The 17,394-nt window shown below is 32.4% G+C and overlaps 1 protein-coding gene across 1 annotated transcript in view; it reads left to right on the top strand.

The window, feature by feature from the left end:
- The window catches only part of EYS (eyes shut homolog), a gene marked incomplete at its 5' end in the record, with an annotated part of 1,535,590 nt that overhangs the window by 542,637 nt on the left and 975,559 nt on the right, over positions 1-17,394 (top strand).

Below are 17,394 nucleotides of genomic sequence, written 5' to 3'. Positions count from 1 at the left end.
AACTACTATTTAAGGTATCTTTTAAAAATTCTTAGGAGATGAATCTTCATTACCTTTATTCTTTATATAATATATAATTGGCTGGTCATTTGAAAACATAGCCATTACCTGTTCAATCTGTAAAATATCAATTAAAACCACATATTTAAAAAGATAGTTTACCTCTACTATTTCAGTCTGATTTTCAAGAGCCTAATATCGAGTTGAAATCTGTGAACAACTGTATTTCTTCTAAATATCTTAAATTATTGAAAGGTTGAAATACTTTGTGTGTTTTGGCACATAATTATTTAGTGGTAGAGTGTTTCTATTATTTCTATATTTTGTCAACTATTTCCTTTTTAAATTATTAATATATGTTGCATTACATTTAATATTTCCACCACCATATTTTCTTTGTTCAATACCTACAGTGTGTTTTTGTCCTCTTGTCTATTTTGCTTCCTTTATCACATTATTTAGGCATCTCTCTGGTAATGCACACATAGATGATAATTTCACATAGTCCCAACATTATTATTGCTTCATTTAGCATATGCAGTGTTAACTTATTATTATGACACAGTTATTCTCTATTACATATTGCTTAACATGCCATTTTTATTTGTAGTGTGTGCGTGTGTTGTATTATCTCTGCTGTATTTTGTATTTTTTTTTTATTATTTTTTTTTTAAGATTTTTTTTTTATTATTTATTTGACAGACAGAGATCACAAGTAGGCAGAGAGAGAGAGAGAGAGAGAGAGGAGGAAGCAGGCTCCCTGCTGAGCAGAGAGCCCGATGTGGGACTCGATCCCAGGATGCTGAGATCATGACCTGAGCCGAAGGCAGCGGCTTAACCCACTGAGCCACCCAGGCGCCCTGTATTTTGTATTTTTAAGCTTGAATTTTGCTTGTTTTACTCTGGTGGTTTGATTAAATATAGAAAGTAAATATGTTTCTACTATCAACTGTAATTACATAAAATATCATAAATATGACTGCTTGACCACTGCAACGACCCTCTTGGTTATAACCTAATCAGTGCCTGGATAAGTCAACAACGGTAAGTTGAACATTTATTTCCAATGAATATGATGTTATAAATCAAGGTTCCATTCATGGAAACTCATTCAGTTCAATAAAAAAAGAAAGAAAGAAGTGAAACTAAAACTAAAATATGTGTTTTTACAACCTTGTTAATTCAAGAACTATAAAAGCTACTCTATAAATCTTCCTTTTAGGGGATGTTAATCATGGGCTAGCTAAGCTGACCTTTCTTAAAGCATGAAGTCAAAGGAATTTAGACTGAAGAGGCTTGCTTCTTTTCCTGGCTTATCTCCCAGGAACAAGTATAGGCCACCATTAAAGCTACAAGGTTATTCCGACTTCATTTATATAAGAGTTGTCTGTTTTCAAAATTTTCACTGTTGATTCAATATGCCTGAAAGCTCCTGATAGTCTGGGAATAGTAAATTTAAATGCCTTAGGTGTTTCAGTTTCTAAGGGACTCGTACAGCGACTGTGAGTAGTCATTGGTGTTGGTGCCAGGTTAGCATTATTCTCAAGATGTTTATTAACAAAAGAAAACTCATGGGATGGAATATTTTGCAAGTTAAATCATATATTTGTGTGTGGATTAAGGATTAACCTCTGATATATTTATTTAAACCATAATAAAATAATCATTTTTCTCTCTTTAAAAAAAATTATATTGAAACCTGGGGCACCTACGTGGTACAGTCGGATAAGCATTCAACTCTTGGTTTCTGCTCAGGTCCTGATTTCAGGGAGGAGTCTGCTTGAGATTCTCTCAGCAAGGAGTCTGCTTGAGATTCTCTCTCCCTCTCCCTCTGTCCCTCTTGCTTGTGCTATCTCTCTCTCTCCTTCTCTGTCTCTAAAATAAATAAAATGTTTTTTTTTTAATTGTATGAATCCTGAAGCTAGATGATGTTTCAGATTTATTTGTGATATTTTAAAGATGAAATAAAAGCTATACTGTTTTAAAAACAACAACAACAACAACTATACGAATCTTACTTACTTCTCACCCTTTTTTATCTGGTTTATAAATTTTTTCCTTGGGAGAATATTATATATTTTCTCTTACTTTAGAATGAATATGGACTTTTTAAGTAGCTGGGATTTTTTTCCATTGTAAATTTAATGCCCACTTAGCAAGCCATGTTATTTTCTGTTTACAAAGTAATTTATTTTAAGAATTCATTTTTCTTCAAGTGCCAATAACTTGGCTCACTTTTTGTTACATAATTTTTTAAGTTCACTCAGAGTCTCAGTTACTAACATTTTTATGCCTGTTTTATTGATCTTTATTGCTGTTTACACAGATGTCTCATATGACCACTTTTATATTCCAACTCTATTAAGCAGATTCTTCTTTATTGAATTATTTTTGTGTCTACAAGACTGTTTTAAATAATAGCCCTGCCCAGTTAAAGCAGTGGAGTAAAAGCATGTATTAATGCAGTGGCATACCTGAGAAAGTACTTTAACTATATGTGATAAGGTGACTTAGATCCAGGGAGAAATTGATAAGCATATGTGGACCCATTTAAAATCTCCATTTTATTCCCCAGACATTGAGTATTGGGCTTCACTAGGTCCGAGGTGTGTCAGATTTATACTTTGGTGATCTCTGATTTTTTTCATGAATACATCTGATTCATTTAAATTACTTTATAAGTAGAAAAATGATACATTTTAAGAATAGCTAGGTATTAGGATACCTGGCTCACTCAGTTGGTAGAGGATGCAACCCTTGATCTTGGGGTTGTTAATTCAAACCCTGTGTTAGATGTGAAGATTACTTAAAAATAAAATCTTAAAAAAGAAAGTGTAGCTAGTATTTATTTTTTAAGCTTCTTGATTGTAGCTAAATTTTGAAAGGAATAGGTCATCCTTAAATAGAAAAAAAAGAGAAAAGGAAAAAAAAGGATGTACTGAAGTCTGACCTTTTAGAATATGCTCCTTGAAAATGGTAAAATGAATAAGCCAGTGATATGTAGCTAGTGTTTATATGACTGTATATTTGTCTGTAAAATGAATTATGTCCATAATATTGCTTTGAATACTGACATAAATCAGTTAACCATTTTAAGCAAAATAAAGTAGTATTAGTTTTAATTAGGAAAAATAACTGGTCTATTAGGTGCCAAGGAACATAATGTTTAAGTAATTCAACCATATTTCAAAGACAATTTTATAATCATGCCTTAGATCCTTTCTTGAGACATGACAGGACATTTCAAATACCTAAATTTATTTTTAACAATATGCGTTCAGCAACTCAAACTCACGAGTGAGTTAATTTATATTGCCCACTGAAACATATTAAATTAATAATATGAATGTTTAAAATAAAAATATGGTCAATATTTGATAAATTTTAAAAATCTTTTCCATTGGGACGCCTGGGTGGCTCAGTTGGTTAAGCAGCTGCCTTCGGCTCAGGTCATGATCCCAGCGTCCTGGGATGGAGTCCCACATCGGGCTCCTTGCTCAGCAGGGAGCCTGCTTCTCCCTCTGCCTCTGCCTGCCATTCTGTCTGCCTGTGCTTGCTCTCTCCCCCTCTCTCTCTCTGATAAATAAATAAAATCTTTAAAAAAAAAATCTTTTCCATTATTTGTTATTTAAAATAAATGAAAATAACCTTTTGTTCAGCAAATTTAATAATTATGATTGTATTTCTAGTCCTAAACTCAAATGGTTATTTCTTGCTAGCACACTGAGTTTTAGGGTGACTAACACATTGAATTTTTGGACTGCAGAAGGTTATAGAGATTGCCTATGATAATCTGGTTAGTACATAGATGAAGGACCAAAAGCATAGGAGTTTTGTAATGTCAGTTGGCTTCAAAGTCATGATCAGGAAGAAGGTCAATTCCAGAATACAGTGAGGTTTGTTTTCTTTTATTTTTTTAATTTTTGTTAGAGTACTAATACAAAAAAACATACATATAGTAAAAAAGAAAAATATATATACAGTCAGATGCCATGACTATTCTGTAGATATGGTTAACATCTCTTTTGTAGTTTATATCTTGGTACAAAGTTTAGAGACATTAATGACTTTGTTCAGTTTAATAATGGCTGCTTTCAGAAGTCTGTAAGTATTATTAACCATGTGTAACAGTTTAATAGCATTTTAATGTGTGCAAGCTTTATTAAACCATAAAAACTATGTTAAAATTACACTAAAATCCAAATTAGAATCACATGGCAGAGGGCTATAGTAATAAGTAAAAACATTATACATAACTTTTTTCTATGGCACCATGTAGATTATAAAGAATATAGCACATAATTTATAAAACAAAGCACTGAGACACAAAGATACTTGTTTTTGTTTTTAATGTGTGAAATCCTATTCCAGACAGTTTCTTCCCTTGGTGTTCTTTACTTTTGTGTTTTCCGAGTCCCTTTTTTTTTTTTTTTTTTAAGATTTTATTTATTTATTTGACAGAGAGAGATCACAAGTAGACAGGGAGAGAGAGGCAGTCAGAGAGAGAGAGAGAGAGGGAAGCAGGCTCCCTGCTGAGCAGAGAGCCCGATGCGGGACTCGATCCCAGGACCCTGAGATCATGACCTGAGCCGAAGGCAGTGGCTTAACCCACTGAGCCACCCAGGCGCCCTCCGAGTCCCTTTCTATCTGCCACAACTCTCCCGCCATCCTGTTGGAAATGTCCCCTCACTTTGATATTTCCTCCAAGTTCATTTCATCTTCATCATTGCCTCCATAGTCTTGCAGTGCTTTATATTGTTGCCCTTCTCATTCACCTAAGCTTCATTACACTTTCTGCCATGAACTGAGTGTAATTAGTTTGTACTACTATATGTATTATATTAAAAGAGGTAAAAATATTTGATTACTCACATCGGTATTTTTCCTTTTAAAAAATATTCAAGAAAGTCAGGAAAAACTAATAAATGTTTAATTATAAGATCTAAGCAACTGTAACATACTGTTAAATCAAATATCTGAGATATGGAAGCTTTCCTGAATCCTGTCATGAATCCCATCATCCCAGGAAAGATAGATGCTATTTCTTTCTGTGCTTGGATAGGAAAATCAGAGGTGGTACATAACTTATGAAGTATGCAGGGTAAGGGTATTGATCTATAGTAACTTATTTTCAACAATTATCAATCACTTTTGCTACAAAAAGTGCTATACACTTTTATAACTTGGAATAAAACATCTGTATTTTAACAGTCATACTTAACGTGGTTTTCCGTTACATAGAGTTTATGTTTTTGGAAATATCAGATGGACTATGTAATCCTCTAACAACTTCTGATTTTGTATACTCTCCAAAAAATAAAACTTTGACTAAGAATCAAAAATCAAATTTACAAATAATGCCATGATGAACATGATGAACACAGGATTGCATATATCTTATTGAATTAATGTTTGTGGTTTCCTTGGGTAGATAGATACCCAGTAGTAGAATTACTGGATCATGTAGTATTTCTGTTTTTTTTTATTTTCTGAGGAACCTCCATACTGTCTTCCACAGTGGCTGCGCCAATTTCCATTCCCACCAACAGTGCACAAGGATTCCTTTTTCTCTACATCCTTACCAACACTTGTTATTTCTTGTCAGTTTCATTCTAGCCATTCTGACAGGTGTGAGATGATATCTCATTTGTGGTTTTGATTGGCATTTCCCTCATTATTAGTGATGTTGAGCATCTTTTCATGTATCTGCTGTCCATTTGTGCTTCTTTGGGAAAATGTCTACTTGTGTCCTCTGCACATTTTTAATTGGATTATTTGTGGGGTTCTTTGGTCTTTTGCTGTAAAAGTTCTTTATATATTTTGGATATTAACCCTTTATTGTATATATCATTTGCAAATGTCTTCTCTCATTTGATAGGTTGACTTGTCATTTGTTGATGGTTTCCTTTGCTATGAAAAAGCTTTTTATTTTGGTGTAGTCTCAATAGTTTAATATGCTTTTGTTTCCCTTGCCTGAGGAGAGCTATCTAGAAAAATGTTTTAATGTCAAAGAAATTATTGCCATTGTTTTCTTCCGGGAGCTTTAAGTTTTCAGGACTCATATTTAGGTATTTAATCCATTTTGAGTTTATTTATGTGTATAGTATAAGAGAATGGTTCCATTTCCTTATTTTGCATGTAGCTGTCCAGTTTTCCCAGTATGATTTGTTGAAGAAACTGTCTTTTCCTCATTGTATATTCTTGTCTCCTTTGTTGTAGATTAATTAATTAACTATATAAGTGTGGTTTATTTCTGGGCTATCTATTTTGTCCCATTATCTGTGTGTCTATTTTTTGTGCCAGTGCTATACCATTTTGATTGCTATAGCAGTATAGTATATCTTAAAATTTGGCGTCGTAATTGTCTCCGGCTTTGTTCTTATTTTTCAAGGTTGCTTTGGCTATTTAAGGTCCTTTATGGTTCCATACAAATTTTAGTGTTAATTTGTTCTAGTTCTATGGAAAATGTTATTGGTATTTTCATGTGGATTGCATTAAATCTGTAGATTGACAGAGAATGGATTGACCCTGCTTGTTTGGTGTTGACTTTAGCCTGGAATTTGCTTGCCTCTTACAGGAGCATATAGATTGGAGTTATTTCAAAGCACAGAAAGATGGGAATAAACAAACACAAATGCTAATATAGTTAGTAAACATTCTTGGATACTCTCTAGAGCTCATGATTTTTCATGTTATCTCTCTTTACTGACCTAAGAGTTGCCTGCAGAATTGTATAACACAGGCCAGGGCCAAGAGAGTGGGGATGAGGACACATCTCATTTTCATTACTAAGATAAAACTGTTGGATCTTTATTCTGTATTTTCCTCAAGTAACTGCAAAATATTTGGTTTAGAGATTTATTTCCATTCCTCTTTTAAGAATTCAGTAACTGATAACTGTTTCTTCCAAAATATATTGATAATATTTCATCCAATGCATGAGCAGGGAATATTTTTCTATTTACTTTAACCACTGTGTTTTTAACATGAATTACAGATCTTCAAACTATAAGTATATTCAATCACTTTTAAATATAATTTCACTAAATCAACATCGTACTACTAAGATAGAATTACATTAATATCAGCATATTTTCAACCTTTTCATAACCTTTGAAATTGAGTTTGAATATAATGCATGTACTTTCTTCTCTGTTTAGTGCTATTGTGATATACATGTTCTTTGTCATTCCATATGTAAGTAAGTACAACTATATGATCAATGGTTAGCATTTATATTGTAGTTTGCCTTTCAAAATAGCTGACAGTAATTCATAACCAAATCACTATTTTTAAAAGATAAATTTGTATTACTTTAGACCCAAAACAATGTCAAACACACCAAATATGACAGTAAACCGCCCCCCAAAAGTTCATGTGTTAAAAAGAAAATTTAGGGCAGTGTGTTAAGACTCTGCCTTCGACTCAGGTCATGCTCTCAGGGTCCTGGGATCCAGCTCCGCAATGAGCTCTCTGCTCAGCAGGGAGCCTGCTTCCCCATTTCTCTCTCTCTGCCTCTCTGCCTACTTGTGATCTCTCTCTCTGTCAAATAAATAAATAGTTCTTTTAAAAAATTTATATTAGTGACAAACTCTCTTTATTCAATATGATAAATGTGACTCTATAAAACACACATAAGGTTTGCTATATTTCACAAAATTAAGTTTTATGTAGATTTTTATTCCTCTAGGGGACATAGTGAAGATCATTTTAGTTTATTACCACATATAGAAAATAAAATAACATTAATGATCTACTCGTAAAATTATACAGAAAGTTGGTGATTGCTATATCTTTCAGGCAAATATTCATTTAATTTCAAAAGATTAGAATTGAGAAAGACATGAATTTCATGTAATGCTAATTTTTAGGCAATTTAATTCAGTAAGTAATTCTTGAAAACTACTGTACAAAACAATATCTTTGAGGTTGGAATCTCAAAGCTTCATATGATTTCACTCATATGTGAAATTTAAGAAACAAAACAAACAAACAAAAGAAGATATGAGCAAAAGACAGACTCTTAAATATGGAAAACAAACTGGCAGTGCCCAAAGGAAGTGGGTGGGGGATAGGTGAAATAGGTAAAGGAGTTTAAGAGTACACTTACCTTGATGAGCACTGAGAAATGTATAGAATTGTTGACTAATTACATTATATACCTGAAACTAATATTATACTGTATATTAATTATACTTCAATAGAAAATAAAATATTAAAAAGAATACATTTTTTCAGTGTATACATCATTTACTAATTCCTCTTAGAATGATGTGATTTTTAATTTCTGTTTATCAGCAGATAAAATAACAGTTTAACACTATTTTTTTTCAAATGTATATTTGTTTATTTTAAGGTTCAGTGCTTGACCTGTATTGGAAACTAACTGTATGAAAATTTGCCAAATGCAAATTTTAAGCAAATATATGATTATTCAAAAAATCACTTACTATTTTCTTTTTCTTTTTTTTTTAATATTTTATTTATTTATTTGACAGAGAGAGATCACAGTAGGTAGAGAGGCAGGCAGAGAGAGGGGAAGGGAAGGAAGCAGGCTCCCTGCTGAGCAGAGAGCCCGATGCGGGACTCGATCCCAGGACCCTGAGATCACGACCTGAGCCGAAGGCAGCGGCTTAACCCACTGAGCCACCCAGGCGCCCCACTATTTTATTTTTCTGTTGTTAATGCAATGAATTTACAGGATTACCAAATATGTAAGAGTGTTTATGCAAAAGCTTGACCAGGAATCTTTGGGATTAATAAGGTTGAACTTTGAAATAAAAATAAAACGCTTGCTCTGGGGGAAAAAAAAAAAAAGAAACAAAGAAATAAGGAACGAACAAATTTTCTGATTATATTCTACACTATACTTACACAGATATTTTAAACAATGAAAAAAAAATTAAAGCTGAAAATGTTTTCTCTTGGCGATTATAATATTTTTGGTTTGCTATGATGGTTTAAAAGAGTTTTCAGAAAGTTCTCTCTTCCACAATAATAAACAGTGTCAGAATTTGATCTCTGCCTACCTGATTGGACAGAATTAAACTTTAATGCCATATTCTGCAGTCTAGTTTGACAGTACTTTTTCATCAAAGACATTGGGCAGTAAGGAAAGAAAAAAAATTGCTCATACGTTTTATTGTCAGTGGAATTAACTGTATCTCTACAGGTCAGGGCATCAGTGCGTTTACAGCATACTTTAGTTCCTTAGCAATACCTTTTGTAGACCAATTTATATGGCTGAAAAGTCTTCTTGCCTTCCAAATTTAATAGCATGATTTTTCCTTACCCATAAAAGTTTTCCAAGCTTCTCTCAAATATTTTAAATCTGGGAGAACTATAAACCTAATAGTGAGATTTTTGAAGATTATCTTACAAGTAGTTTAAATCGAATTATCAGTGCAACTATTTGTGTGGGAGGAAGAGACAGAAACAAATTGTGTGTATATGTATGTGTTTGTGAGTGTGTATGTGAGAGGGAGTGTACAAAATTAGAGAACTATTAATATCCTTCAGTACTTTAGCCATAGAAAGGAATTCACTTTGTTTTTATATATATTGATCACATATTTTCAGAATAGCATTATATTGTGTTATATATAACCTACTCACTCTACATAAATATCTTTTTTAAAAATTAACTAGCTCATCTGTTTATATAACAAACACTTATTAAGTATTTCTGACCTGGCATATAGGTTTAGGGATAAATATGTATCTTAAATGAATAAGTTTGCAGTTTATTAAGGAAATCTGTAAAAAAAAATATAACAGAGTGTGTAAGAGCAACATACTACAAATACATAATAATCTTCAGTGGGAAAATGCAGTAAAAAGTTACCTACTCAGTTTTGATGGACTCTTTAAGGCTTTCAAAGGAGGTATCCTTTGACTTCCACCTTAAAGGAGGAGCACATCACACTGATATATTTCATAACAAAAGCAGAAGAAAAAAAACATGAAGCAAGGAAAGGTGAAATAGCCTGAAGATGTGGCTGGATTATAAAGATTTCATTGTCATTTAAGTTAAAAATATGGATTGTAGGACTTTGGACTTAATCTGTAAATAACAAGAGAAAGTCCTTTAAATGCTTGTAAGGCAGGAGTTAAATGATCAAATTTTAGAGAAGTAACTTTGGGAACTATTTATTTGGCTAAGGAAATAAAGTACCAAGTACTTAAGTGACCTAGATAAGGGTGATGTGAGTCCACAAAAAGACCATGAAAAGGGAGAAAATGGGTAGGGTTGAAAGAGATTTGGGAGGTAAAAATCAAAGATTTTAATATTGGTTGAATGTGGGAATAGAAGGTTCAGGAAGGCTCTACATTTTTTAGGCATTGTTGTTTATATGGATTCAAATGTAAAAATATCATGACCATTTATGTGATAATCATTATCTTTAGTCCAAGGGGGAACAGATCTTAGATTCTCCTGCCTCTGTGGTAGTTCTGTGGCTTTTTCAGAATGAATTGTTAGCCCAAAGCCTTTTAACTTAAATGATATAAAAGAGCTAGACAGAGTGAATCTTCTGTTGACCTAGAGACATAATAAGTTTTAGAATTAGGACCTATTCTCTCACATATACTTTCTTCCTCTTCTGTTATTTAATTAAAATAATCTAATAATTTTTCAGGAAATTAAATAAAAGTACTTAAAACATATGGAAAGAACTGTTGATCTGTAAATACTTTGTTTTTAAATTTATTCTTTAGTATCTCAAAACCTCATATCCTGATGTATTAAAACTGAGTATCATGCTATTAACTACATTTCAATATATCTGTACATAAGAAAATGGAGACCCTTAAAATCTGTAGGGATGTGTGAGTTCATAAAGTCAGAATTTATAAAATTAATGGAGAAAAAAATAAAACTGATGCATTACAGGCTTTTGTAATAGTACAAATTAATTACTTACTGTATACGACAATGCTGACATACGTACATGTGGCAAGATTTCTCTTTGATCCTTTAAGGAAATTAACCTAAAATAAGTGATCTACTTTTTATTTTGGGTACTCTAATATTTATTATATATTATTTAATATCACTAAAATTATATTGAATGAAAGAATAATTTTAATAATATGCATATATATCATTGGTTTATTCATAAGTAATATATAATGTATAAGGTATTAAATCCCATCCTTAGTATCTCTTTTGAGTATCTAATAAATAAAGTGGGCAGGTGTTACATGGGTATTGGAAAAGCTCTTTTTTTTTGAAAGTTTGAATGCCATCTGGCTTCTTGGCAACATGAATAGACAGTCTACATTTATGGGTTTAGAGATCTCATGTCTATCACTTATTTAAGATTTATATGGAAAATTAGAAAATGCAAGCACTTATATGCAGGTACTGAACTTTAAGCACATTTAAATGTCTTTTCAAAATTGTATTTAGAATATAAAAGCATATTCTTATAATTTGTATTTTATGATTTATAAGATTTATGCTAGTTCTCTAAATACAAACTTACGTTCAGAGAAAAAAAATATAGATAAGCTTTATCTCCTACAATTGGTCAACCATGTGAGATGTTACTATATGAAATGTTAAATATACCATTTTTATCACTCTTTAGAAGCACAATATAAGCATGCCTTGGGAGAACAGCAATGCCCATAGATGTCACTGATCATCATATTTTTCTATTCCTTTGCCAGATTGTATTTCTTGAAAAAAATCATTCATTTAATTCCAAACTCACAAGTTCATGAAAATGTATTTAGATAAATTTGGGGGCTGCAGTGTGGCTTTGAATATAAATTTAAGATCTTTAAACTGGGAATCATTTATGAAGATTAATAGATGTTTTTGCCTATTCTGGCTATTCCTTCAATGTCCCATCCCTTAATAAAATTAATCTTACTAACCTGTACTCTTGAAGAATAAGGCTGTGCTTATTGCCAGGTTCACTTTGTTTTCTTTTCTTGCATCTGATCCTAGTACTTCTTTCTTTTGGCCAATTGCTTGCTTCCCTACACAGCATGTATCACAACATTTGGTATTTGGAAGGTGGAACTGGCTGATGTTGACCAACCTAATTAGGATTTGCTAGGCACTAGGAACTAAACTCCCGTCAGATTTTTCTCCTTGTTTGAAATCCTGCAGTGCTTTGGAGAAGCAGTTACGTTTGTGACTATCATGGAGAGTATTGACAATGAAAGTGTACGTGGCACTAATCATCCCTCACCATATCCCAGTGTAAGAAATACTAATGACTTGGAACACCTGACTGGCTCAGTCAGAAAAGCATGCAGCTCTGGGGCGCCTGGGTGGCTCAGTGGGTTGAAGCCTCTGCCTTCAGCTCAGGTCATGATCTCAGGGTCCTGGGATCGAGCCCCACATCGGGCTCTCTGCTCAGCGGGGAGCCTGCTTCTCTCTCTCTCTCTGCCTGCCTCTCTGCCTACTTGTGATCTTTGTCAGATAAATAAATAAAATCTTAAAAAAAAAAAAAAAAAAAAGCATGCAGCTCTCTATCTTGAGATTGTGAGTTCAAGCTCCATGTGGGGTGTAGAGATTACTAAAATAAATAAAACTTAAAAAAAAAAAAAAGAATTGCTTAGTTTTTCTAAATTAAAATATAAGTGCACGCCAAGCCTCAAATCCTAGGATGATATAATATGAATTTCATTAATGTGTCTTGGCATTTCTCACATAACCTGGAGTCACATGAAAATATCTTAGGCTTAAAAGGAATGTAGGATAGGCAGGTAAAGTACTTTTTTTTTTTTAGTAAATATATTCAAAGTCAAGTCTACATCATTAATTTGAGAAGAAACAATCCTACTCTTTGCAGCTTAACTTGGCTTTGCAACACTTGGCCAGAATTGGCAGTTTGGACACCTCAGAAGGTACCATCTGTGTGTATCAGGCTGCTATCTGCTTCCGTAGTTGTGCCATTTCTCCATGGAACTTAGGGGGAATAGGGTGGGTCCCTAGTATTTTCGGAACCTGAAATTCAATTTTGTATCAGATAACTTGGGGTCACGTTAAATCTCTTCTTTTAAAGGGTTGATTGCCCTACCAAATCTCTAACTTCTGTCTCCTAACCCTGCTGGCATGTCTCACGTTATGTCTTTAATGAGCTTTTAAAAATGCACTGCTAGTCTCTCCTTCCTGGGAGAAATGGGAAAACAACTCACTGGGAAAACGACCAGTCAGATATCTCTTTCCTCACTATTTATTCTATGATTCCTTTCATTGGAAGCCTGTGTGTCTTTTAATGAATGTCCCATGCCAGTAGCCCTATATAAATTTGAGTCTTTGAATGGATTCCTAGGATAATTGCTTCTACATAAAAAGCACAGTTTTCCATTATGGGACAAAATATCAATAACTTATTATGTGACTTGGATACAGAATGGATTTTCAGAAGCATTTCATAGTCTCCTTTATTTCACTCAGTACCATCCAGATGTATGCTTGTTTTCTCTTTATTCTATTTTCTTTATCACAGAAGCATTTTTAAATCCGCTTTGGTTTAGGTATAGACTAGTGGTATATTCTAAATCAGTAGTTACTTCTCAGAGTCCAGACCCCTCCCTGTTTGCCATACTGTGACTGGGTCAACACTCTTGTCTGAAAACCATCTTGCTTCGTTTCTATAGATTGCTACCATTAGACTATGCATATGCCCAGACTGCAATCTCTTAGCAATCCTGGATGAATTACTTATACATAGCAGATCTAAGTGTGTATATGTTTGTAAGAAGTGGCATATTCTTTATTTTTTTCTGAATCAAATCCACTCTACTCTACAGCCCCAGCATAGAAGGACAACATGCCCTGCTAGAGAATACTATAGATATACCCCCCCATCAAGAATTGTGTTTCTTTTTTATATTTGAGATATTTACTCCTCTATCGTCAATACTGCCCTTCATCTTGCTCTTTTTCTTTGCCTGGTTTACATTTCTCCCAGGAAACCCAAATATCATACTCTGTATTCTTTAAAAATAAAAGCCAACTTCTACTTCTGTCCCTGTAGTATAAAAGTTTAAAGTGCAGAAGAGAATGAATGTTTGGTGTGTGTGTGTAGAACAAAATAATGCAAGTCTATATCCCAATTATTTATCCTGTAATATGCTTTCAAAATATCATAGCTATGGGGATTATGTAAGTTGCCTATTGCATGAAATAAAAAGAGTTGGAATTAATATAAAAAAACAGGTGAGGAAGGGAAAATTTATTCTAGTGACTGGACACAACTATGAGTAAAAACATTCACTAGAATATTTACTCATGAAATTAAAGCCATTGAACTTGAGACCATAAATAAAATGAAAAGTAGCTATCAAAGTTAATGTATTTTTTATCATGTCTAGAACAGGATCTAGTTAACATCCGCAACAGTTAATTTATAACACTCTATTAAAACCGCACTTAAATAAAATTGTTAAATATACATTTGAGCATTTTTTTTTTCAGCTACTAAACAGACCCAGTTCTTGTACATTATTCACTGATCACTTATGATCCTTCATATCAGGGCGTCCCCTCAATTGTATCAATTGTTATATCAATCCGTTTTTTGCTTTTTTAATTTGCAAGTATTTTATATACTTTACCCCTCAAAGTTGTAAAATGTACCTAAAAAAATAGAAGTAACTGCTTTACACAGTAAACTCAAGGCCTAAGATATTCACATAATTATTGCCTAGTAAAGAACCATTTCCTGTTCGGACTCTCCATATACCGTTTATTCTTATAACTAGTACTAAGAGGTGGCACTCTTTTTAAGATCATGTAATGATAAGCAGTGGGGCAAATGTTGAAAGACCAAACATATTTATTATCTAAATGACTTCCATATATCGGTTTTGAGTTATTCATGAATAAATTTTTGCTTCAGGATAATTACAGATTTACATGTCTCTGCATATCTGGGATATTTAGATAATTACTAAAAATTTCTATATATATATATAAATATATATATGCCCCCTTTGGGAACTCCTTGTTCTAACATTCTAAATTTAATAGCACACTATATGAAATAAATTTTTGGTTCAAAGGTACACACCAGTTTTGCTGAATCGAAAACATTAACTCCTTAAAATATTTAAATTTCCCCATGCTTTAGCACTTCAGGTATAATTCTGTATCTGTTACCTTTTGTTAATTGTTCAGAGGCAAATGATCTCACTCTAATCATAGAAATTAATATAAGGCATAAAAATTAACTCCCTTTTCACATTTTGCTATTGTGTAACTTTAGGTAGGATCTAACCCTTAGGGTGTCTCTTTGGTAGTGTTTTCCAGACTAGGGACCATAGACATATACTTCATGTCTAAAAACTTGATCTTAATTTTATATTTTAATACTTATCAATACCCCAAAACACAAATTATTTCCTAGTTATTTGGATTGTGAATGTGTGTAATTAGGTACTGGCACAGAATTTATGGCTTACAAACACCTTTCTTTTTCTCATTACATTGTAGCCTAGTAGTATTACTTTCATTATCAGAGATTAATAGAAAATAATTTGGGCAGGGTTATTTTGTATATTTGGAATTGGAGCCAAGTGATAGTCACCTGACATCATATTATAGCAGGATGAGAGAAGATTTTATAGAAATTTGAACACAAAAGTGTGAAAGAATTGAGTCATTATAGAGCAAAGAGGAGTACAGATGGGCTGAGCCACATTGAATATGCATGACAATGGTGAGTATCATAGTCATGTTACATCCAGTGGGAACGATTCAGCAAACAATGTCAATCATATAAAATTACTGTTAATTTAAACTTTACTAGCTTTGTAATTCTGTGATTCCTCTTTTAAAACTTCTCTCTGGTCATATAGTTCAATGAAAACTATAAATATAGAGAGTTTTTAACATGTTTTATGTTTAGTTATAAATGATATTGAACATAAATCAGTACAACATGGTAGAATATGAGAATAGCCTTTCCTTTAAATAGGTCTTAAGCTTGGAGCACATTGAAGTTAGTATTTGAAGAAATTAACTATAATTATTAGTTTATATTTTTATGCAGGTTTAAGACAATTTTAAACACAAAATAAGACAAAAAATATCTGTAGTTACTGCTACCAATTAAATCATCACTAATTCAAAGTTACAGATTGTCTAAGTTTTCTCTTTGGTTACACATTTCTATCTAGCTAAATGCTTAAGATGTAAGTATAATCTTAAATAACTCATGAAAATATTGCATTGTATAATCTATTCCTATGCTGTCATGAAGTTTCCTCCTAAAAATTTTAAATTTACTTTTCTCAATTAGCAAGAACAGGAAAATCTTTATGGTACATAGTTCTTGATGTCCTTTCTATAAGAATGCTGTTGTGCATAAACATAAATTTTAGGTTCTAAGGAATGAACACCTAATTTCTTAAAATTATTATTTCAATGACATTTACGTACCAACTTAAAACTCACCTTAGCCATTTTAATATTATTACTTCAATAACATTTATTTACCAACTTAAAAAGCAATATAAAAAACAGTATTTTTTTTTTTCTTGCAGAGTTATCTTGGAAGTGTTTTATAAGACTTGTAAGGTTTATGTATTTCTCCTGGTCTTATACTAAAATAGACTGGTATGTTATATAGCTTTCTCCTACATTATGCAAAACAATGAACTATGATGAAAGGAGAATGGGAGAAACTGTAATCCATGAAAACTGTCTTAGGCTTATATTTATAGGAAAAAGAGAAAGCATAAAGAGAGTTAAGTTAAATCTGATGTTTCTAGCATGTGAAAAAACTGCATATAAAACATTGGTCATAAATTTACAAATAAAATCTAAAAATCTAACACAGGATGTTTTTAAACTGTGGAGTCATATTTTCCCCTTCCATTTTCTTTCTTCTTTTATTAAGAAAAAGGCAGAAATAAATAAATAAATAGGGAGAATAATAAAGAAAAAAATGCCTCTTGAGAATGTGTCATTTTGCTCTTGCTTTGACTTTCAGTAAGATACCAGCAATTGTATCTTTGAAATGATAAACCTTTTACAAGTTAAACCTTGCATAGCAGTAAGAAACAGTTGAAAATAAAACGTGATCTCATTCGTGGTTCCTTTCTCTACATTTGCCTTAGTGATACTGAAGTAGGGTTATTTTACTCTGATATTTAAAGTCTTCACTGAAGGATCTATTTCAACTTGTCTTGCTTTCAGTGCCACAGATTAATTGGAAAATCCCTTTAACTGTATTGCTTTCCCGTACACTTGTTTAACTTGTAGAATAGTCATATATTTATTATATTCTTTCTTGTAGCTTATCAGGAGATTGCTAATTGATAATTAGGTGCAGCCATATTTTTCTTCTTCATCTCTTATGATTAAACTAACTTTGAATTTGTAATTCTTATTTAATCTATATCACCACTTAAGTGCTATAAATAATT

Source organism: Mustela nivalis (genome assembly GCF_964662115.1).
Source record: "Mustela nivalis genome assembly, chromosome: 5".
Lineage (NCBI taxonomy): Eukaryota > Metazoa > Chordata > Mammalia > Carnivora > Mustelidae > Mustela > Mustela nivalis.
Note: the sequence above shows the minus strand (reverse complement) of the source record. Positions and strands in the feature narration are given on the sequence as shown.